We start from the raw sequence: 22,887 nt of genomic DNA, 5'->3' as shown, positions 1-22,887 counted from the left end.
GTCAGGGTCGAACCACAAGGAGGCGATGCAATTAATAGTTGTCTGATTTTAGTCTAAAAGTAACAGTGTGTGGGGGTTTGTTTTGAGCTGATCTATAACTAAAGGCAAATAAATGAAAAGTAAACTAAATAAACGGATGAAATCAAATATTAAAAGGGTGCTAAGATGGTCGGTTCACTATAGTTTCGGCGGCAATATACTAGATAGGTCTAAAACAAACACGTGAGACGGGAAAATAAGAAGTCCTCTCGGTCCATTCTCAACAGGTAGTATCTTTCGATCTCGCTACAGGTCCCTAACATCACTAATGCTAACTTTCGTCCTGAAAAGTGATTTAAAAGGCTAAATTAACTTATCTTTTAATCTCATTAATCTAGTCGTCTTAATTAGGTAGGCTATCTGCCTTCCCTATCTTTCGATCTTTATTGGGTCGGTCAATTCCTAAACATTCAACTAGTCGCGTGCAGTCGATTCGTCAAACAAAGAAATTAAATTAATTAAAACGAAGCATATCTCACGTGGCCAGTCCATCGACCATGGTGTGCGGTCGATCGTCCGTGGCGCGATTCCAGGTCTCCCTATTATAATGCCGCCTATACTACAGATTCCCTACATCCTAGCACACGGGGTTTAGCTACTCATACTCATGATAAAAACAACAATAAGATTATCAAATAAAGCAAACGAATTCATACTTAAATTAACTGAACAAATGATTAACATAAAACGATAATTTGGCTTCGGAAGATCTAACCTAGCAATCCTAAACTATCAGCAAATTAAAGCAATGAAACTGAATATAAGAACAGAAGAGTACCGTGAAGGAAATCGCAGAGGAAAGATCAAAACCGATTGCAAAAAGAACGTTATTAACGAAAGAATGAACTAAACTAATGATTATTGAATTGTATGTAAAGAACTAGATGATGAAAACTGGTCCTTAAAACTGAAATCTAAGCTACGTTATATAGGAATACAACGTAGTTCTTATTTCCCAAAACCTAATTACGATGGGCTTCAAACTTCTCGTTCTTTTAATTTGCGTCAGAGTCACGGTCTTGTCGATCGACCACTGGGACCGGTCGATCGACTAACCCTCGCTATACAGTAGCTTCTGTATGTCGTGCTCTGGTCGATCGACCATGGAGGTCAGTCGATCGACCATTGTAGCTGGTAGTTCGCTTCTAATTCTTCATAAAATTATCTTTCAGGCCTCGAAATGCGCACGAAGTTCATTTCTTGTGTAAATACTTCATGTCAAATGCAATGCAAGGTACTCGAGGGACGGATTTAGCTTGATTTCCGCTGGATTATTCACATTTCTGCAATAATGTACAAAAACACGAAAGTAGACGGAAATAGGGAGAATAGTAGCATAAACTACATAAATGAGCTCTGAAATGCGTGTAAAATAGGGTGTAAAACATCATATAAATGACACGCATCAAACTTCCCCAAACCAAACCCTTGCTTGTCCCCAAGAAAGAACTAGACTCAATCCTAAAACCTAATGGAACGAGTTCAATCTCAGAGCGAAATGCAAACCGAATAGCCTAAACCAATTTAATGCAACAACTGACAACCAATTAGCAATAAGAATCATGCAAATGAGTTATGAAGTCGTTAAAACCTGCTGAACCGTCAACCTTGTAAGACCTTTAAAATTGAACTCTCACTGGTCGCTCATATTACTCAATGAATACGGGTGAGAAATGTAAAGATAGAAAGAAGTAATATTGTAATGACTCTCACCTAACTACGACCTATAAGAACATGCCTGCAGTCTAATATGAAAATAATCTCTACAACCGTACATATGAATTCCAACCAATCAAATGACCATGGCACATGCCGAGATAAATATGGATATGTGAGGTAATGGGTAAGAAGAGGCTAAGACAAATTTGGATAAAAACGGAGTTAAAAGCCAAGCTAGTAACTAAGGGAACCAAATTATAACAACATCCAACTTCTTGCTCAAAATTCAACAATAAACCCGGTGCTAATAGAAAGCACAAAACTCATAATCTCCGAAATAATTGTAATTCCTCAAATGATGATAATAAAGCATGGGAATAAAATCACCAACTGATCAAAACTCCAACCACGTGATTTTGATTTTTCTCTTTTTCTCGGGTTTCAGTCGATCGACCAAGATGGGTAGTCGATCGACCGCCCTTTAAATTACAGCATGCGTTTTTTTTCTTTTTCGAATCATCTTTCTTCTTCTTTTTTTTCAATTCTATTTTTTTTTCTTTCTTTCCTTCCTTTTTCATCTTCCCAACATTATCTCAAAATGAGCATTAGCTACCAAAAATAAAGTAACAATCCCAAGAACATAAACTACTAGCTTAACAAGGGAAGGCTATATGTAGGATGTGGTTAACGGGACAAAAAGGCTATTTTTGGCAATGTGAAGCTTATGGGCAAAATGAATAAAGGGGTGACCTCTTCCACATGTGTCAACTAACCACAAACCGAATGCATACAGGTATTAAGCAGATTAAGTTCATATTTATGCACATTGATGTAACATGTCTCATAAGGAGTAACTACTCACAATCCTAGATAAACTGGTCATGAATGACACCAGTTATAGGCTCTAAATCTCAGAAAATGATGTAGTTTGCCAAAAATCTAAGTCAAGTCTCAAGTTCAGCAAGAGTTTAACGAAAACTCGTAGATAGTGCATATGATTCTACTAATAACATGTCAATTAAGCACGGCTTAGGCATAAAACAGCTGAAAATGCAATGTCATCATTGAAATACTACCGTTCCGACTCGACCTATATGCTAAAATAAACGTGAATTTTTTTTTGAATTTTTGAAAATTTTCAATTTTTTTTGAATTTTCTGTATATATAAGAGAAAATAAACAATAATGCAAGACAAAAATGTAAACGTGAATGCAAGCAAATGAAATGCAACGCAAATCCCTTACCCAAACCAAATCACACAATGTCCCCATTGTGCAAAATCATGTAATGAAATAAAAGGAAAACGGGAATTTGTGATAAATTAACTAAACAAGGACAGGAAGTAAGAACTCGGAAACTCACAAGACTTTAAGCGCAGCAAAAGGAAACCTCCCAAACGGCGTGAGCTAGGAGGTTTGAGATGGCAGCGATGCTATCATAAGTACACGAAAAGAAACAAAATACCGCGCGTAATCCGAGAAAATAATTTATGAAACGCAAAATTATGTGTAAAATAAAGAAACGGAAGAAAACAGAAATAAGTCGGAGAATAAAGTGGAGAAAAGACTCCCTCAACTCCGCAAATCGACAAACACAGCAGGGGAATGATCGAAAAGCAGTGCAGTACAAGCAGCGAACATGGTCGATCGACCACATCACCCGATCGATCGACCGAGTGAACAGGAATAGAAGCTCCTGGAAGTCGCAACTCGATCGATCGACCATAGGAGGCGATCGATCGATGGAAAACCTTTGTAAGTTCCGATTTCTTGAATTAGCTCAATAAATTGAGCCAACATTGTCTATAAACCTGCAAATACACATAAAAACGCGCCCAAAATTGCGCTAAACCCAAAGTAACAGTCTAAAGTGTTTAAAATCCTAAGCAAACTTATTAAAATGCGAAGTCTCGCGCACACAAAAGCAATAAAAGAGAAAGTTTAACGAAAGCAATAAAACGTTTTATAATGTATTCGATCAACTAATAGTTGATCAAGAACGGCCACGGAATGGCCCACTTGCTCGGCTTCTAGGTACAAGAGGTAGCCTCTACCGTGCTCATCTCTTCAGCTGCACTCTTCTCAACTCCAACATCCGCAAAGCTCAACGGATCAACAGCTTCAACATCTTCCCAAGCAATGACCTCCTCTGGCTCATCAAAGTCCAAATCGGACTCCGTCACTTTGAATGGCTCCTCATCAGGCTCCTCATCAGTGCCATAGCTAAGAAATCCTAGGCCGCCTTTTTGAACGATTGGCTCCTTCACAGCTGGAGAAACATGCGGCCCTTCCTTCCCCAAACCAGCTCCTGCAATATCCAAAACAGAAGAATCTTCCTCCAATTTGCTCCCAATCTAGGGTGGAGGTGTTATAACAGAAATAGGCATAGAGGCAGGCATATCAGAAAGCACAAAATAAGATTTCTTTTCAGAAACCGTATTACAAGTGACGGGCCACATGGACAAACCGTCTTTCTTCTTAGCTGTCTGGGCAAAGACAATGGAGTGTTTCCCTATCTTAAAAGTCAATGTCCCTGAACCAACATCTATAACTGCACCAGCAGTGTGCAGAAATGGTCTACCCAATATGATAGGAATGTGAGCATCCTCGGGCATATCTAGTACAAAGAAGTCAAAAGGGAAAAAGAACTTCCCTATTTGCACGGGAATGTCTTCTAAGACTCCTATAGGCTCGACCGCAGAACGATCAGCCATCTGTACTATCATGTTGGTAACTGCAAACCTAGTCAATTTCAACTTCCTAGCAAGGCTCATGGGCATTATACTAATACTGGCTCCTAGTTCACACAAGGCCTTCTCAATAGAAAAGGTGCCAATACTACAGGGGACTGAAAAACTACCTGGGTCTTCTAGCTTATGAGGTGCAGTGTGGGTCAAATAAGAACATGACTCCTACGTTAGTGTGATAGATTTCACAGTTTCAAGTGACTTCTTTTTAGACAAAAAGTTGCTTCATAAATTTCATGTAAGCAGGCACTTGATTAACTAATTCAAGAAAAGGAACTTGTACGTTTAAGCTACGAATAACATTTTCAAATTTGTTAAACGATACCTGTTCCTTTGTCGGCACCAATCTCTCTGGATAGGGGGCTGAAAGAAGCAACTTAGCCCTCTCCTCTAAGTCTCTCATACCGGCATCGGTGGATTTAGGCTGAAAATCCACTACCTTCTCTTTGTTGTAGCTTGACCCTTCTTCAGACCATCTCAAAAATGAACCATTAATCGTCATCGGGTCATACTTTGGAACTGGGACTGACCCATCAACATTTGGGTCTTGCCTCAATATTTTCGGAGTAGTCGTACCCCGAAACAAGTGGTCCCTCAAGTTATTTGGCATTGGAGGACGAAAAGACTCAATATCAGCAGCGCTGTCAGTCGATCGACCATGCATGTCAGTCGATCAAATAACTTCTACAGGAACAATAGTTGTGTCACTTCGCGGAATGGTCGATCGACTGGGTATGTCAGTCGATCGACTGACATACCTGTTGATCGTCTTTTTCTTGCCATTATTCGTTACAGCCTTCTTCTTGTTTGGTTCCGCCTCATCCTTTCCAGTAGCTTCCTCGACCATAGCGGGCCCCTCAAGGGTGGACCCACTCCTCAAAGTAATAGCATTAAGGGTCTCCTTCGGATCCGTCTGCGATGGTAAATGTCCCGGAGCTCGAGTTGCACTCTTGCTAGCCAATTGAGCGATTTGGCTCTCTAACATCTTCATCCCGGCCTCTCTAGCTTGAGACTCTTTCAGCAACAAATTTTCCAACTCGGCAAATTCGGAACCTTGGGACTGCTGCTGCTGTGGAACATACGGAGGCTTTTGATATGGCTGCTGCTGCTTATGAGGGGGCACATAATTCTGCTGATGCTGCTGCTGTGGAGGGGGGAGTCGGATTTAGGACATTTTGGCTACTCCACCTCAAGTTCGGATGGACATTCGACTCAAAATAAGTATTTGTCTGCCTATAATGTTGAAAAGCAGCACAAGACTCATAGGAAATGCTGCAGTTGTCTAAAACATGTCCTTCTCCTCCACATCTCTTGCAGACGAAAGGACCGTCTGAAACAGCATTCACATGATAGATCCCTCCTTTTGAAGCTCCTCCCAACTCGTACTTATCAAATCTCGCCGTAAGAGCCTCTAACGCAGCTACAGAAGGGGATTCAGTACTTCTCCTTTGATTTCCCCTGGAATTTCCATACTCAGGTTTGTGGATGGCCAAATCATCAATAATTTTCCACCCCTTAGTTTCTCCAACATTCTCCTGGAATCTGCCATTTGCTGCCACATCCAGGATAGCCCTCTGATCGTCATAAAGCCCATTATAAAATTGATTGCATAGGCTCCACTTCTCAAACCCATGGTGCGGAATAGTTCGCACCAGCTTCTTGAAACGGACCCATGCCTCATGAAAATTCTCATCAGGACCCTGTTTAAAGCTCGTGATCTGAGCTCTAATGGCATTGGTCTTCGAGGAAGAGAAATATTTCTTGTAGAATGCTAAGGCCAGCGAATTCCAGTCCGTGATCCCATTAGCAGCTCGATCCAGGTCTCAGTACCACTCCCTTGCAGTATCACAAAGAGAGAATATGAACATAGTTTCTTTCACCTGGTCCTGGGTCACACCGGTTGGTGGGGGTATGGAGCAACAATAATCAATGAATGTCTCCATATGTTTGGCTGCATCTTCATTTGCAACTCCCCCGAATTGGTTTCTCTCAACCAAGTTGATATAGGACGTTTCGGCTCGAATTTTCTATCCGTCCCTGGTAATGCGAATCCCTTATAGAGATTCTCAGCTGTCGGCTCAGAGTGACTGGCTATACTCGCTTCTTCAGCCATGTCTGGAGATGTGACGGTCTCTGCTGAAGAAGTAGAAATAGGTGACGAAGGTGGAACCTCCTCAAACAGCTCGTTCTCGTAGTAACTAGACAGAGTACTCAGCTCTTCCTCTATCGGCAATACTCTAGATGATCGTCTCAACTCGCGCAAAGTCTTCTCAATCTCAGGATTAAACGGTAGTAATTCACCACCCTGTGACCTCCGCATAAGAAGAAACTACAAGTAGAATATGAGAATAGTTTAAGGAACAGATGTCCCTTAAACTATGAGAAAGACTAAAAATAGAAACAACTAAAAATTTTAAACAATTGCCTCCCCGGCAGCGGCGCCAAAATTTTATGTCTGTCGTTGTGTGCACCAAAAATAATATTTATAGTCCAAAATACTACTATAGCTAGTGGCAGTCAGGGTCGAACCACAAGGAGGCGATGCAATTAATAGTTGTCTGATTTTAGTCTAAAAGTAACAGTGTGTGGGGGTTTGTTTTGAGCTGATCTATAACTAAAGGCAAATAAATGAAAAGTAAACTAAATAAACGGATGAAATCAAATATTAAAAGGGTGCTAAGATGGTCGGTTCACTATAGTTTCGGCGGCAATATACTAGATAGGTCTAAAACAAACACGTGAGACGGGAAAATAAGAAGTCCTCTCGGTCCATTCTCAACAGGTAGTATCTATCGATCTCGCTACAGGTCCCTAACATCACTAATGCTAACTTTCGTCCTGAAAAGTGATTTAAAAGGCTAAATTAACTTATCTTTTGATCTCATTAATCTAGTTGTCTTAATTAGGTAGGCTATCTGCCTTCCCTATCTTTCGATCTTTATTGGGTCGGTCAATTCCTAAACATTCAACTAGTCGCGTGCACTCGATTCGTCAAACAAAGAAATTAAAGTAATTAAAACGAAGCATATCTCACGTGGCCAGTCCATCGACCATGGTGTGCGGTCGATCGTCCGTGGCGCGATTCCAGGTCTCCCTATTATAATGCCGCCTATACTACAGATTCCCTACATCCTAGCACACGGGGTTTAGCTACTCATACTCATGCTAAAAACAGCAATAAGATTATCAAATAAAGCAAACGAATTCATACTTAAATTAACTGAACAAATGATTAACATAAAACGATAATTTGGCTTCGGGAGATCTAACCTAGCAATCCTATCAGCAAATTAAAGCAATGAAACTGAATATAAGAACAGAAGAGTACCGTGAAGGAAATCGCAGAGGAAAGATCAAAACCGATTGCAAAAAGAACGTTATTAACGAAATGCGCACCAAGTTCATTTCTTGTGTAAATACGTCATATCAAATGCAATGCAAGGTACTCGGGTGACGGATTTAGCTGTATTTCCGCTGGATTCTTCACATTTCTGCAATAATGTACAAAAACACGAAAGTAGACGGAAATAGGGAGAATAGTAGCTTAAACTACATAAATGAGCTCTGAAATGCGTGTAAAATAGGGTGTAAAACATCATATAAATGACACGCATCACTAATGAAGCTATAACTTTAGAACTTAGAAAAGCCAGAGAACTTTTGGAAACTAAGGTCACATCTGATGAAGCAGTGATCTTAGACAAAAAAAAAGAGATAGATTCTCTTTTAAATCAATTGAAGGAATCTAAGACCGATATGATCAATGTTAAGAAACAAGACACCGATGTTGTGTTCATTCTTAAGAAACGATTCCAAGACTTTAGTGATAAATTTAAAAAGGACAATGATGTAGATCACACGAAATATCAAGAGGAAATTAAAACCCTAAAAGACCTACTTCTACACGTTAGAAAGGTCCATGATAAGTGGGAAGGTAGCACAAAAGTCCTAAACTTCCTAACCGAACAATCTGACAATAATATGAAGATGGGGTTAGGACATGAGTGCTACAGCCGTAGAGATCACTTTAAATGCAAATCAACACCTTCAGATTTTGATTTTAGGAAAAGGAAGTATGCTGATCTTCCTGAATACTTGATTTGCAATTACTGTGGTCATACGGATCACATCCAAATCAATTGTGTCAAAAAGGCTCACGATATACGAAAAAATGCCGACCATGCTAAAAATGTTGACACGGTTGATGAGAATGATGAAACCCCATTAAAGAACCTAACGAAGAAAGGAACAATAAATTTCGTTGGTTCTATGACATGGCCTTCGACTACAGCAAGAAACCTAGCACCTCACAAAACCCTTGTCGATCTCAACCTAGTACACCTATTCACAAGGGAAATAGTCAAGAGAGACCAAGAGAAAACCCTAACCCAAGAACTCCTCCCAAGCAAAATAAACCAAGGGTTAGAAAAACGGTTATTAGACAAGTGTGGATACGAAAGGATTTAGTATATAGAATAACTAATCATAAGGGACCCAACTTAGCTTGGGTACCTAAAAATTGTATCTAATCTTTTCTACAGGAAGTAGTGAAAGAAAATAACCAATGGTATCTTGACAGTAGATGTTCAAGACACATGACCGGAGATAAGAATTTATTTCTTTCACTCAAGCCGTTCAATGGAGGAAAAGTGACGTTCAGGGACAACAAAAAGGGAAAAGACATTGGCGTTGGCAAAACCGGAATTTCTAAGTCTCACGCAATCAGTGATGTTTATCTCATGGATGGTCTAAAACATAACTTGCTAAGCATATCTCAACTATGCGACAAAGGTAACAAAGTAGTTTTTCATACTGATAGTTGTCGCATTATTATTGAAGGAACTAGCAATGTTATTCTCGAAGGCCACAGGAAAAGAAATGTTTATATGGTAGATTTAAATGTTGTGCCTACTAACTCTTTTTCATGCATGAAAGTTACTCTTGATGATCCTTGTCTATGGCATAAACGATTTGGTCACATTAGCTCACTAACCTTGAACAAACTCAAGAAGTGGGACTTGGTTGAAGGGTTACCTAAGATCAAGTTCGATCAAGAAAGGATGCGTGACACGTGATGCGAATTAGGCAGCGGATATTATATGATGTGAATGCGGAAGCGGAATTTATTGAATCGAACAGTGCTTATGACTGTCTGATTGTCGAAATTGATAAAAAGTAATTTTTATGTGTTTTTTTTTATATGTGAATGAAACAAGAAATAAAGGATATTTGTTTCGATTTATGTGAATAAATCGAACCAATGGGATATTTGCTATTGTTAGACCTATAACAATAACAATGGGGACCAAACTCAAGACCTATTGAGAATAATCGTGAATTTACTCAAACACGTTGAATAAAAACAAAGGATTGGCCGCAACCATCTTCAACTGAAAACAAGTTTTTCTAAATTTCTGGTCTGGTTTTATTCATGAACTTGAAGGCTTTATATAAGCCCCAAGGCTGCCGTCCTAAATGGTCCAAGTAAGGTGCAGAGTTGAGCAATCACTCTTCACTTAATTACAATACTTAAAGCTACTAGTTCATTGAACTTAGACAATCACTAATTAAGCTAAGATATTATTGTAAAACATAATCTGAAAATGTAAAGTAAAAACGTCTTGTTGGACCGTCCTCCTTGGAATGCGTGCTCCCCCCCATCAGCTCTTCTATTCCACACTTAGCTAATTCACAAAGGAAGGATAATTGAAGCTTAAAGGCTGAAAACCACGAGCCATAATCAGACTATCACCGTGACTGTTCACAACCAGCTCGTCCAGCCCGTTAACCAACTTCGAGTCATTACCTTGGATCGCATCATCCGCCCTTTCTTGAAAAAGAATCGTCCCGATTCTTGAACCTATGATATGGGTTATCAAAAGCCGATCAACCCTCGAACTACCTCGCTCGAGTTTAACCTTTGAATTCCAATCGCAACCGGAAATTCAACCAACATCTTGACTTCGACACACCTTAAGACCCTTTGGGACCAATTTTTTTTTTTTTCTCTCACGGATGAACAGTGACACGGCTATGAACAGTAACTTTTTTTTGTAAATTTTTTTTTTTGGTCTCCGTCACGCCTTGAATAACAAATTACTAGAAACTTGTTCCCGAGATGCAAAACCGATTAACCCTCAAACTACTTGCTTGAGTTTAACCCTTGAACTCCAATCGCAATCAGAAATTCAACTAACAACTTGGTTTTGACACGCCTAGGACCGTCTAGATTTAGGGAAATCAAGAGCCGTAGCTCTGATACCACTTATGATGCGAATTGGGCAGCGGAGTTTATATGATGTGAATGCGGAAGCGGAATTTATTGAATCGAACAGTGTTGAGGACTGTCTGATTGTCGAAATTGATAAAAAGTAATTTTTGTGTGTTTTTTTTATATGTGAATGAAACAGGAAATAAAGGATATTTGTTTCGATTTATGTGAATAAATTGAACCAATGGGATATTTGCTATTGTTAGACCTATAACAATAACAATGGGGACCAAAATCAAGACCTATTGAGAATGATCGTGAATTTACTCAAACGCGTTGAATAAAAACAAAGGATTGGCCGCAACCATCTTCAACTGAAAACAAGTTTTTCTAAATTTCTGGTCTGGTTTTATTCATGAACTTGAAGGCTTTATATAAGCCCCAAGGCTGCCGTCCTAAATGGTCCAAGTAAGGTGAAGAGTTGAGCAATCACTCTTCACTTAATTAAAATACTTAAAGCTACTAGTTCATTGAACTTAGACAATCACTAATTAAGCTAAGATATTATTGTAAAACATAATCTGAAAATGTAAAGTAAAAACGTCTTGTTGGACCGTCCTCCTTGGAATGCGTGCTCCCCCCATCAACTCTTCTATTCCACACTTAGCTAATTCACAAAGGAAGGATAATTGAAGCTTAAAGGCTGAAAACCATGAGCCATAATCAGACTATCACCGTGACTGTTCACAACCAGCTCGTCCAACCCGTTAACCAACTTCGAGTCATTACCTTGGATCGCATCAACACGTGTGCAAGGTGCAAACAAGTGAGATCATCGTTCAAACCAAAAAGAATAGTAAGCACAAATCAAGCCTTGGAATTAGTACACATGGATTTATGTGGACCAATGAAGGTAAGGAGTAGAGGAGGATCCAGGTACGTCTTTGTTCTTGTAGACGATTACTCAAGGTATGTATGGCCTATCTTTCTTCATTCAAAAGACGAAACTTTTGATGAATTCGATTGTCTTACAAACGTGTTCAAAATAAGTATAAGACTAATCTTGTATCTATTCGTACGGATCTTGGCACCGAGTATGACAATCAAACTTTCATAGAATATTTTAGATTTAATGGTGTAGGGCATAATTTTTCTGCACCAAGAACTCCTTAACAAAACGGTGTTGTTGAACGTTTGAATAGAACTTTAGAAGATATGGCACGTACAATGCTTTTGTGTAGTGGTTTACCTCGTAACTTTTGGGCTAAAGCCATAAGTACTTCTTGCTACATCCATAATCGTGCTATGATCCGACCTATTCTGAAGACAACCCCCTACGAACTCCTTAGAGGTCGAAAACCTAATATCTCCCATCTTCGTTGCTTTGGGAGTAAATGTTTTGTTCACAATAACGGTGAAAACTGGTTAATTAAATTCAACCCTAGGAGTGATGAGGCGATTTTCATAGGATACTCAGATCATAGCAAGGCTTACAAAGTCTTTAATAAAAGAACTCTTTGTATTGAAGAAAGTGTCCTTGTCATCTTTGATGAGGATAACGTGTTTGATAAGCTTGTACAGGATGAGGAAGAAAACTTAGATGAACCCGACTTCCGTCTTTCAAGAGACGATCCTCCGGAACTAGAATTGGAGGACAATGAGATTGAGGGAACGAATGATGAACTTGATCGTTCCTCAAAAGATAAAAAGGAGAAAAACAAAGTTATAGTTGATGATAGTATAACATTGACTCAAAACAAGAACTCCCAAACTAATGTTATAGATGATGTTACTATAACATTGAATCCAAATCAAGGTGTAGAGTCCGAGGTTATAATCGGCTCTAATACAACACCCGGATTGGATTCAGGGGGAACTTCCTCCAATTCCGATCCAGATGAAGTTAGGACAAACTCAAATAACGATGAAGAACCAAGTACCCCAACAAAATGGAAATACAAGAGCTCACACCCCATGGACAACATTCTAGGGAATATTAAGAAGGGTGTTCAGACAAGACGTTCCTTGAACAACTTCTGCTCTTTCTACTCTTTCCTATCCATGATCGAACCAAAGAATATCAATGAAGCTCTTGCTAACTCAGATTGGATTATAGCTATACAAGAAGAGCTACAACAGTTCGAAAGAAACAAGGTTTGGTATTTAGTTCCTAGACCAAAAGATCGTTCAATCATTGGAACAAGGTGGGTCTTTAAGAACAAACTAGATGATGCCGGACTCATTGTCAGAAACAAAGCAAGATTGGTGGTCCAAGGTTATAATCATAAAGAAGGAATAGATTATGACGAGACCTTCGCACCTGTCGCTCGTCTTGAAGCTATTAGACTTCTAATAGCCTTCGCTGCACACAAAGGGATGAAGGTTTTCCAGATGGACGTAAAGACAGCATTCTTAAATGGATATTTAGAAGATGAAGTCTTTGTTGAAAAACCTCCCGGTTTTAAGAATATCAAATTTAAGGATCACGTTTTCAAATTAGATAAAGCCCTATACGGATTGAAGCAAGCACCTAAGGCATGGTACGATTGATTATCTAAGTTTCTACTTGACAGTGGATTTAGTAGAGGATCCGTCGACAAAACCTTATTTCTAAAAACTGAGGATTCTGACCTTTTGGTTGTTCAAATTTACGTCGATGACATTATCTTTGGATCTACCAACCGAAGCCTATGTAAATATTTTTCTGAGTTGATGACTTCCGAGTTCGAGATGAGTATGATGGGAGAATTAAAATTCTTCTTAGGTCTACAAATACAACAAACTGAAGAAGGCATTAAAATCCATCAACAAAAATATATTAAAGAATTAATTCGGAAATTCAGGATGGGAAACTCTCATGCAATGCCTACTCCAATGGTCGAGAACAAGAAATTGATATTGGATGAAAACGGTAAATCAGTTGATGAAATTACTTACCGTGGAATGATTGGGTCACTGTTATATTTGACCGCAAGTAGACCATATATAATGTTTAGTGTATGCGTTTGTGCGAGATATCAATCATCTCCCAAAGAATCGCATATGACGGCCGTAAAATGAATTTTACGATACTTAATTGGAACGGCCAACTTATATTTGTGGTATCCAATGGAATGTAATTTTGATCTAGTCGGTTATTCTGATGCCGACTACGCAGGATGTTCTCTAGACATAAAAAGTACGTCGGGTGTCGCCACATTTGTCGGACCGCGTATTATTAGGTGGGGTTCGAAGAAACAGAATTCGGTTGCTCTCTCAACTGCTGAAGCCGAATATATTGCTGCAAGACTGGTATGTACTCAACTTTTATTGCTTAAGCAACAATTACGTGATTATGGTATTGATGTAGGATGTATTCCTATTTTATGTGATAATACTAGTGCAATTATTATTCTAACATTCCGTTTTGATGGTTGATCTTGTTTGGTGGATTGTCTTGGTAATTGAGGATGTTAGTGAGCGTTGTGAACTAAGATAGAGTTGGCAACATTTAGGTTGTGGGTACCCAATAGTATTAGGGAGTTAGTATTGGGAGGCTATGCTATAGTCGAGACGATATCGTGAGCCATGTTGTGGAAGGAAGAGTGGTTGGTGGAGTTAGTGTTAGGTGTCCATGTTTTAATTTATAGGTTGGGTTGGAACTTCGGGGACGAAATTCTTTTTAAGGGGGGGAAGACTGTAATACTACGGATTTTCATAAGCTAGGTAGTCGACCGAGTAGTGCTAATTGTGTATTCTATTTTGGTTCTGCCGAGGAATACTCAGCCGAGTATGATGAATACTCGACCAAGTAGAGGATACTCGGCCGAGTATACTCTTTACTCGACCGAGTATCCGGTCTGGCGAGTAATATTTCAGCGGTTTAATGCGGGAGTGTTTAAGGTTATTTAATATTAAGAATCAGTTTCTAAAAGTCATTTCAACCCTAATCATTTTACGATTTCTCTAATCACTCCCTAATCATTCCCTAATCCTCCATTGTTTGGGTGCAATCGTCGTAGTTCTTGCATTCAATCCCTCATTCTACTGTTGGTAAGTCCTTGTTCTCCATGTCATTCATGTTTTTTTAGGGTTTGTCTTTATTCATGAATTGGGGGAAATGGGGTTTTACAGTTAGTGATTAGAATTATATGATTGTTGTTGTAGGTGACGATGTGGTAATTGTTATGCATTTGTATGGTTGATTGCAGCGTAAGCGGATTGCGAAAAAGGTAGGGTTTCCCTACTCAGTTACTGTTAATTGATTTAAGACTGTGCTAGTGTTGTAATTGTTGTTATCTGCTGATCATCGGAATATGGGTGTTATGATGGCGGTGGTTATGTGGTTGTGTTGTGACGGTTGTGGTGTTGTGACAGCTGTGATGCTGTGTGTGCGATTGTGGTGGAGTCACTTGCGGGAGTGGCTTCACACCCTAGTTCGCCCTCCGTGGCTGTCCTAATGAGGTTGATCTTGTGGAGGTGATTAGTATGTGTGGTTGTGAGGGAGTATAAGATGTAGATATATGAGGTGCTCGCTGGAAGTTGAGCAATAATGTTATGGCTACATTTGCCGGAGGGGTGATAATTGCGTGTATGAGAGGATATGTTATGAAAGGCACCTGAGTTAAGTCGGGTGAGAGGTATTCATTGTCAAGTGGTAACTTACGTGATCAGCCTACATAAATTCGCTTATGGGTCCATGAGGTGTGTAAAACTTTGTGTGAGATCCTGGCCTCACGAGTAATAGTGTGGCATGATAGTTACGAGTCGTTATATGTGTGTTCCGCGTCATATGTTATACTCATATGTGTATGTATGGTATCTGTAGGTAATGGTGTGAGATTCCAGCCTCAAGGGTCATGTTATGGATAATATTTATAAGGTTGGTATTTATGATTCCGTCTAATATGCTGCGTCGTGATCTGGTAGAGCAATTTTAAGAAAGTCTTGTGGTCAAGGAAGTGGTGCTCAGTTAGTGTTATGAGATTGTAAAAGTTGTGATGGCTATCGATGTGGTTGTTGTGTACTGTGCTCGGTAATTCGTGTTGTGATACGAGTATTTTGGTGTTGTCATAGATTGTTGTTTGTTTACTGTTATCTCTAGTCAGTGTCGGTCGGAGCATATAGACCGTTGTGTTGTTTCCCGATGATTCTTTAGTTTTTATAGAGTATGATATGAAAGAGAGTTGGGTATGGTTCTGTTGTTGTTATGGTAAAGTAATATTCTGTTAATGGGACACAGTTGTGAGAGGTTGTTGGAATACTTTTAATCTTGTGTTAGAAGAGGCGTTGGTGGACATAGTTGTGGAAGGAAATAGTGGAACATGTGTAGTATTGAACTTGAAACAACAGGTGATTTAGCACCTTTTCTTGGGATAGTGAGTACGGAGTTTTAGGACTTAGTATAATGTCGAGTCAAGGGTGAGTTTTGTGGTAATAAAAGAGATGAACTTGAGAAACTAATGTGAGTGTGTAACAATTGGGGATTGTGAGTTAAGATCGTGGAGATGAGTGTATAAGTATATAGAAGTATGTTGTTTTGCGGTAATTTGGAAGAGATGGAGTGGTGGTTATATTGAGGATTTTATGATATATGTTATGTGAGTACAAAGAATTGGAGGCACGAGAGCTGCTAGAGTAAGAGAACCTTGGATATAGGAATAGATGTAGTAGGTGTTGAGGCTATAGGCGGATAACGTTGACATGCGGTCGTGATGAGGATAATGAGAAGATATATAGTTAGGGATCTAGTATTAGTGAGTTACGAGGACGTAACATTTATCTTAAGAGGAGTAGGATGCGACAAGAGAGTTTGATGGTCATACAGGTTGCAATTGGAAGTTTGAGTGTTGGTATAGAATAAGGATAGATTTGTGTGATGGTCGATTTTATTACAGGTTATGACAGAGCTCGTAGTATTATGAGGTTAGGAGTGTGAGTAAACTTCGATAGTATTAACGGATTGTGTGATGATGTTTATGTGTGTGAGTAAACTTTGAGGACGAAGTTCGTTTTAAGGGTGGTAGAATGTAACATTCCGTTTTGATGGTTGATCTTGTTTGGTGGATTGTCTTGGTAATTGAGGATGTTAGTGAGCGTTATGAACTAAGATAGAGTTGGCAACATTTAGGTTGTGGGTACCCAATAGTATTAGGGAGTTAGTATTGGGAGGCTATGCTATAGTCGAGACGATATCGTGAGCCATGTTGTGGAAGGAAGAGTGGTTGGTGAAGTTATTGTTAGGCGTCCATGTTTTATAGGTTGGGTTGGAACTTCGGGGACGAAATTCTTTTTAAGGGGGGAAGACTGCAATACTACGGATTTTCATAAGCTAGGTACTCGACCGAGTAGAGCCTACTTGGCCGAGTAGTGCTAATTGTGTATTCTGTTTTGGTTCTGCCGAGGAATACTCGGCCGAGTATGATGAATACTCGACCGAGTAGAGGATACTCGGCCGAGTATACTCTTTACTCGACCGAGTATCCGGTCTGGCGAGTAATATTTCAGCGGTTTGATGCGGGAGTGTTTAGGGTTATTTATTATTAAGAATCAGTTTCTAAACGTCATTTCAACCCTAATCATTTTACAATTTCGCTAATCACTCCCTAATCATTCCCTAATCCTCCATTGTGTGTGTGCAATCGTCGTAGTTCTTGCATTCAATCCCTCATTCTACTGTTGGTAAGTCCTTGTTCTCCATGTCATTCATGTTCTTCTAGGGTTTGTCTTTATTCATGAATTGGGGGAAATAGGGTTTTACAGTTAGTGATTAGAATTATATGATTGTTGTTGTAGGTGACGATGTGGTAATTGTTATGCATTTGTATGGTTGATTGCAGCGTAAGCGGATTGCGAAAAAGGTAGGGTTTCCCTACTCAGTTACTGTTAATTGATTTAAGACTGTGCTAGTGTTGTAATTTTTGTTATCTGCTGATCATCGGAGTATGGGTGTTGTGATGGCGGTGGTGATGTGGTTGTGTTGTGACGGTTGTGGTGTTGTGACAGCTGTGATGCTGTGTGTGCGATTGTGGTGGAGTCACTTGCGGGAGTGGCTTCACACCCTAGTTCGTCCTCTGTGGAACCCGTCACGAGAGGGGATGTGCACATTCAGGAACAGGGATTGTTAGTCGCTCGTTGATGAGTTGGACTAGGTGGGGATGGGCTGCGGTCACCCATGGCGGCGAGGATTACCTGTTGCGATGGGTAATCTGGCAGGGCTACACACTTCGGTGTGTAGTCGGTTACTGTGTGAGATCGAGAGACCGAGGATGGAGGATGATCAGCCGGTTACATTGTTTGTTTGTCTTATCTTGATTGAACGGTACTGACCCCGTTGTTGTTGTTTTGTAAAACCTGCGGTGATCTATTCGGGGATGGTGAGCAGATTATGACAGGTAATGCAGATGTTTAGCTACGGGACAGTCATTGGGAGTCATCACTCGAGTCTAGCGTCCGCCGTCAAGAGGCTTAGCTTGCATTCTTCGTAGCTGTTAGACCTTTCACAGTTATACTTTGGTTTAGTGTTGGAAACATGTAATCACTAACTCTTTATACTTTAATAAAGGTTGTTTGGAATTGGTAACTTTGATATACTAACCTCGGGAAACCGAGATGGTAACAGCCTTTCATGCTAAGGTAGTCCTTGGTAAGGTACCTTGGTATGAGGGGGTGTTACAATTATTTCTAAATATCCTGCACAACATTCACGTACCAAACACATTGAAATGAGACATCATTTTATTCGAGACCATGTTGAGAAGGGGAATATAAAACTTGAATTTTGTAGTACTGAAAAACAATGGGCAGACATTTTGACAAAATCATTAGCTAGAGAACGATTTGAGACTTTACGGTTGTAAATTGGTTTAATCAGTGGTACCTAAGTTTCTATACACGTTCAATTTCCCTATGACTGACTAGTTAAGATAAGATTGTATGACTGTGTCCGTATATTGCGTTGTATGAATAATTTCGTTATTGGAATATATATTTGTTATAAATTTCTAACTGTTATTTAGAATTTTATTATTTATACAAACTTAATTCCTTATAAAATAAATATGGCACACCATATCTTGTATAATTCCAATTTACAAAAATCCTTCCTAAATTGCTACTCTTTGTACACGCCTAAATATACTCCACATACAATTCTATTTCCTAATTCTTATCTTTTACCCTATTAATTCTATCACTTAAATTCCTATACCTACCATAACTCCTATTCCTAATTGACACTTACCATAATTACTTTCCACTTGCTAAACCTAGACCTAGACTACTCCTATATCTACCCATCCCTTGCGTGTAACCCGTCCAAACACCCCACTTGCATACTTTTTATCCTCTCAAAAATTTACCATCATCACAATCTCCTTCTTTACACAACCATCACCATCACCTCCTTTTTCAACTATCACCATCATCATGAATCCAATCCATGCAAAAACCACCCGATCATTAACCCGTCACCACCAAAACCGCCACTCTCATAACCAAACATCACCCCTACCACCACATGATCCCAATTCCACTAATTTTCCTTCACCTCAACAAAACCCAACTACTCCCCTGTTTCGTGGTCGGGACGAGTCGATGTTCGAAGGTAAAAGACGCCGTCTTTTCAAAGGAAAAAATAAGGTAGTTGTCGATGAAAGTGAAGATGTGGAGGAACCCGAGGTTATAGTTCGGAATGGTGTTACTCGTACCTTGCTTCGGGATGTTTCAAAAGCCGCGACCAAGGAAGGGTTGAATCGTGTTCGGCTTACTCATGACGAAAGCATCCTAGTTAATCGAGTTTTAAGGTATTCTATTCATGGTGGAAGGTACTATCCGAAATCTTGGTTGATTAATGTTCCCGCTCTTAAATTCTTTGTTGATTTTCTTGATTTTCAAGGGTGGAGTCACATTAGTCAGTTTTCGGGTCCTATTTATCCAGTTGAGGTGGTTCAATTCTTTGCTAGTGTATCAATTAAGAAAGGAGTCTTGCATGCGGTTGTTAATGGGGTTGATGTGACGGTCTCTGTTTCGGATTTTTGCTCTGCTTTTTCGGTTCCCGATGACGGAATCGAAGTAAATCCGAGTCTTGAATGGTCTAATGTGGTGAGTGAAAAAGAGATGTTAGTTAAAAGGTATTTTGAGGAGGTTAGGACGGATGAAGGTAATATTGTGGTTCGTCCTCTCTCGGCAAAAATCAAGTTCCTCCTAAACTTTTTGTGGAACACGGTTGTGCTGAGGAGAGGAAGTCGTGGTAAGGTGTCGAGTTATGAAGCTATCATGGTTTATTCTTGGTTGGAGGGACATAAAGTGAATTTGGGTAGTGTCGTGTTGCACCGTATAATCCAAACAAGTCTCACGGTAACAAAAGAGAAGTTGAGCACTACAATCGACTTACCATATGGGATGTGGGTGTGTCGGTTGTTGGAGATAAAACGAGTGGTGGGACAAGATAGTTACGGTGTTAGTGCATGATATTTCATGTGTGATAGGTTGATCAAGCTTATGGGTCTTGTTGTTGATGGACCCGAGTTACTTCTTGTTAAGGATGTTGAGAAAACCCCGGGTGATTCGGGTTTGGGAGCTATGGAGGCGAAATTGGAAGGTTTTATGAGTGGTTTAATGGAGAAGTTTGAGGAGCATTCAAAAAATTTGGCTACGGTATTGTCACGGGTTGGACCGTCTCAGTCTTTAGACTCGGGTTTGGATGCTTCTCGGGTGTATTCTTGGATGGAGGCAGTGGATAAGAGGTTAGCGGGTTTTGAAAGAGAATTGAAGGCAATTCGTGGGGAAGTGTTCCCACACGGTGATCGTCTTACTTTCCTTACGAGTCAAGGTGGAGCGTTGGTCATGCACGGGAAGGCTATGGCAAGTGATCAATCGCTTACATTAGAGGCCACGAAAGCTGTAATACCCGCCCTTTTAGAGACCCTTTGACCAGCGTTGACTGACCTTGGGAGCGGGAATAGTTCTTAGAAGTGCGTGCCAAAACTATCTTGAGTTACGTGTTAGGAGTGGTACTCGATAGAGTAGAGGCTACTCGATCGAGTAGCTAGGTTACTCGATCGAGTAGGGGGACATTCAATCGAGTATGTCGGGTACTCGATCGAGTATCGAGTTTTCAGCGAGGGTTTTTAATCGCGTTTTGTTAAATCCGCAAATCATTTCCGTCACTTTCCTCCTATCCTTTGGTCGCCTCTTTCCCTCCCCTTCACCATAAAACCTCCATGGAAGACTTTTGAGGATCCTTATGCCTTAGGAGAGTGTTACTTGAGTCGGGTAGCGGTCTTTTGCCGGGTTTCTCCTTATAGGTATGTCATAATCATCATCCGTATCCTCATCTTTGCAGTTAGGGTTTGCTTGGTAGTAATAGATGTTGTGTTGTGGTTATAGGCTGTGCTTGATTGCTGGATATGTCATATGTTGGCATGGATTGGTTGCAGTTGCTTAAAGGTATGTTCGCCTACTCAGTTTCTGTAGATAGTCTAGTATGTCGATTGTCGTATCTTTGTTGTTGCATTATGGCTGCGTTGTGTGGCAGCATGTATGCTGTAGTTGGTTGGTACATACAGTTTGTTGGTTGTTACGTTTTATCTGTCTGTGAATGTTTGTCTCTGGTTCGCGAGGTGCATCCTCGGCTGAGTGGGGTCACTTGCGGGAGTGGCTTCACGCCCTAGTTTCGCCCTTCGTGGAACCCGTCACGAAAGGGGATGTGCACATTAATGGACAGGGTTATCGCTCGGCAATATGAGCGGGGATTTGGTGGGTACGGCTGCGGTCCCCCACTGGCAGGGCTGGTCCAGTGGACAGTCAGTGACAGAGGTTGTTTGGATTATTGTGATTATGTGTGAGATTGATAGCGTCGTATGGTGTTGATAGTTGTAGTTGATTTTGTCGTGTCTCATCTCAGTACTGACCTTGTGTGGTTGTTTTGTTTGTTATGTGTCTGCCGTGATCCCTTATGGTGAGCAGTCGATCTTAGCAGGTGTTGATGTTGTTGATAGCTGGAGTCCGGACAGGGATGAGTCTTCACGAGATTCGATAGCTTTAGAGAGTAGTCTTTGAGTTGTATCTCTTATATCGTTGTTGATTTTAATTCACTTGTATTATAACATAATAGTTCTCTTATCGACATTTGATTATTACTATCCTCTAGCGACCGAGATGGTAATGCCTTTATATGCTAAGGAAGGCCTAGTTAAGGCTCCTCTGAATATGGGGGTGTTACAAAAGCTCTCTCCCTGAAAGTGCTTAACTTTGAAAGGAGCATTCAGAGTCTTTCTCAGCTTGTGCGGAGTTCTTTCGATCGTCTGGATGCTTTAGAGCATCGTACTCGGCCCGACTACGTGAACCCGTACCGTACCCGCAACATTTGATCTCCCTCTGCCTTACCATATTTAGCCCCTTCTATTTTTAGCTTTCCTTTTCATTTTCTTTTGGTGTGTTTAACAAGCTTGTCATTCGGCCCAATATTGGCATGCACTTGTGGTTATGGCCAAAGTGTTTCTTTAAACATGCATGTTATTCGGCCCATCGGCTTTATGCGTGTTTCTTAAGTTTGTTTAATAATTAAACTTCTCGATGCTTTTAGTTATGTATGATAATATTAATTTCTATGACGTTTTATCTCTTGTCTCGTCTTATATTATTCTAGTCATTTTTGATTTGTTCTTAGCTTTTCGATGATGTCAAGAGGGGGAAAGAACGTCTATAGTAAGCATCTACCTAAGCTTGATCCTTGTCAAGACCGATTGTCTCTTAAAGTCCTTAAAGTTTCAGTTTTTGATAAATCGTTTTAATCTTGCGTTGATCTTTATTATTAAGATGACGGTATTATATTGAGGGGGAACTACATACTTAGTCACAATTTTAGGAGGCTTGACATCATCAAAAAGGGGGAATTTGTTGAACCATATAGCTTATATGTTTCTGTTTTGATGATGTCAAGGTGTCTTATAATTTATATACTTGTTGCGTGTAATCGTTTGTCTAAGTGTTTTAGAATCAATTTATTACAAGCAAGTAACAAAGAACATTGTGATGATAGCATGAATGCTCAAGCCTCTATTCAAGATCAAACGATATAAAGATTCATTCAAGATTTATGTGAAGACGAAGTCCGTCTAAAGATTAATCAAGCTTGGATGATGACGTAGCCTATACTCGAAGATCTCCTTGAAGATTAGAATAGTATAGGTGATTATCTCGTAACGCTAATCAAGAATGTGTTTCTTGAATTGGTAAAGTTATAGCTTT

The 22,887-nt window shown here is 39.9% G+C and overlaps 1 non-coding gene across 1 annotated transcript; it reads left to right on the top strand.

Moving 5' to 3' along the window:
* Positions 1-6,071: 6,071 nt before the first annotated feature.
* LOC141636590 (small nucleolar RNA R71) lies at positions 6,072-6,178 on the top strand. The gene has a single exon (XR_012541196.1). It is a non-coding gene; the product is annotated as a small nucleolar RNA R71 (small nucleolar RNA).
* The last annotated feature ends 16,709 nt before the right edge of the window (positions 6,179-22,887 follow it).

This window comes from Silene latifolia, chromosome Y (assembly GCF_048544455.1).
Source record: "Silene latifolia isolate original U9 population chromosome Y, ASM4854445v1, whole genome shotgun sequence".
In the NCBI taxonomy this organism is placed as follows: Eukaryota; Viridiplantae; Streptophyta; class Magnoliopsida; order Caryophyllales; family Caryophyllaceae; genus Silene; species Silene latifolia.
The sequence above is the reverse complement of the archived record's forward strand: the minus strand, read 5'-3'. Positions and strand labels throughout refer to the sequence as shown.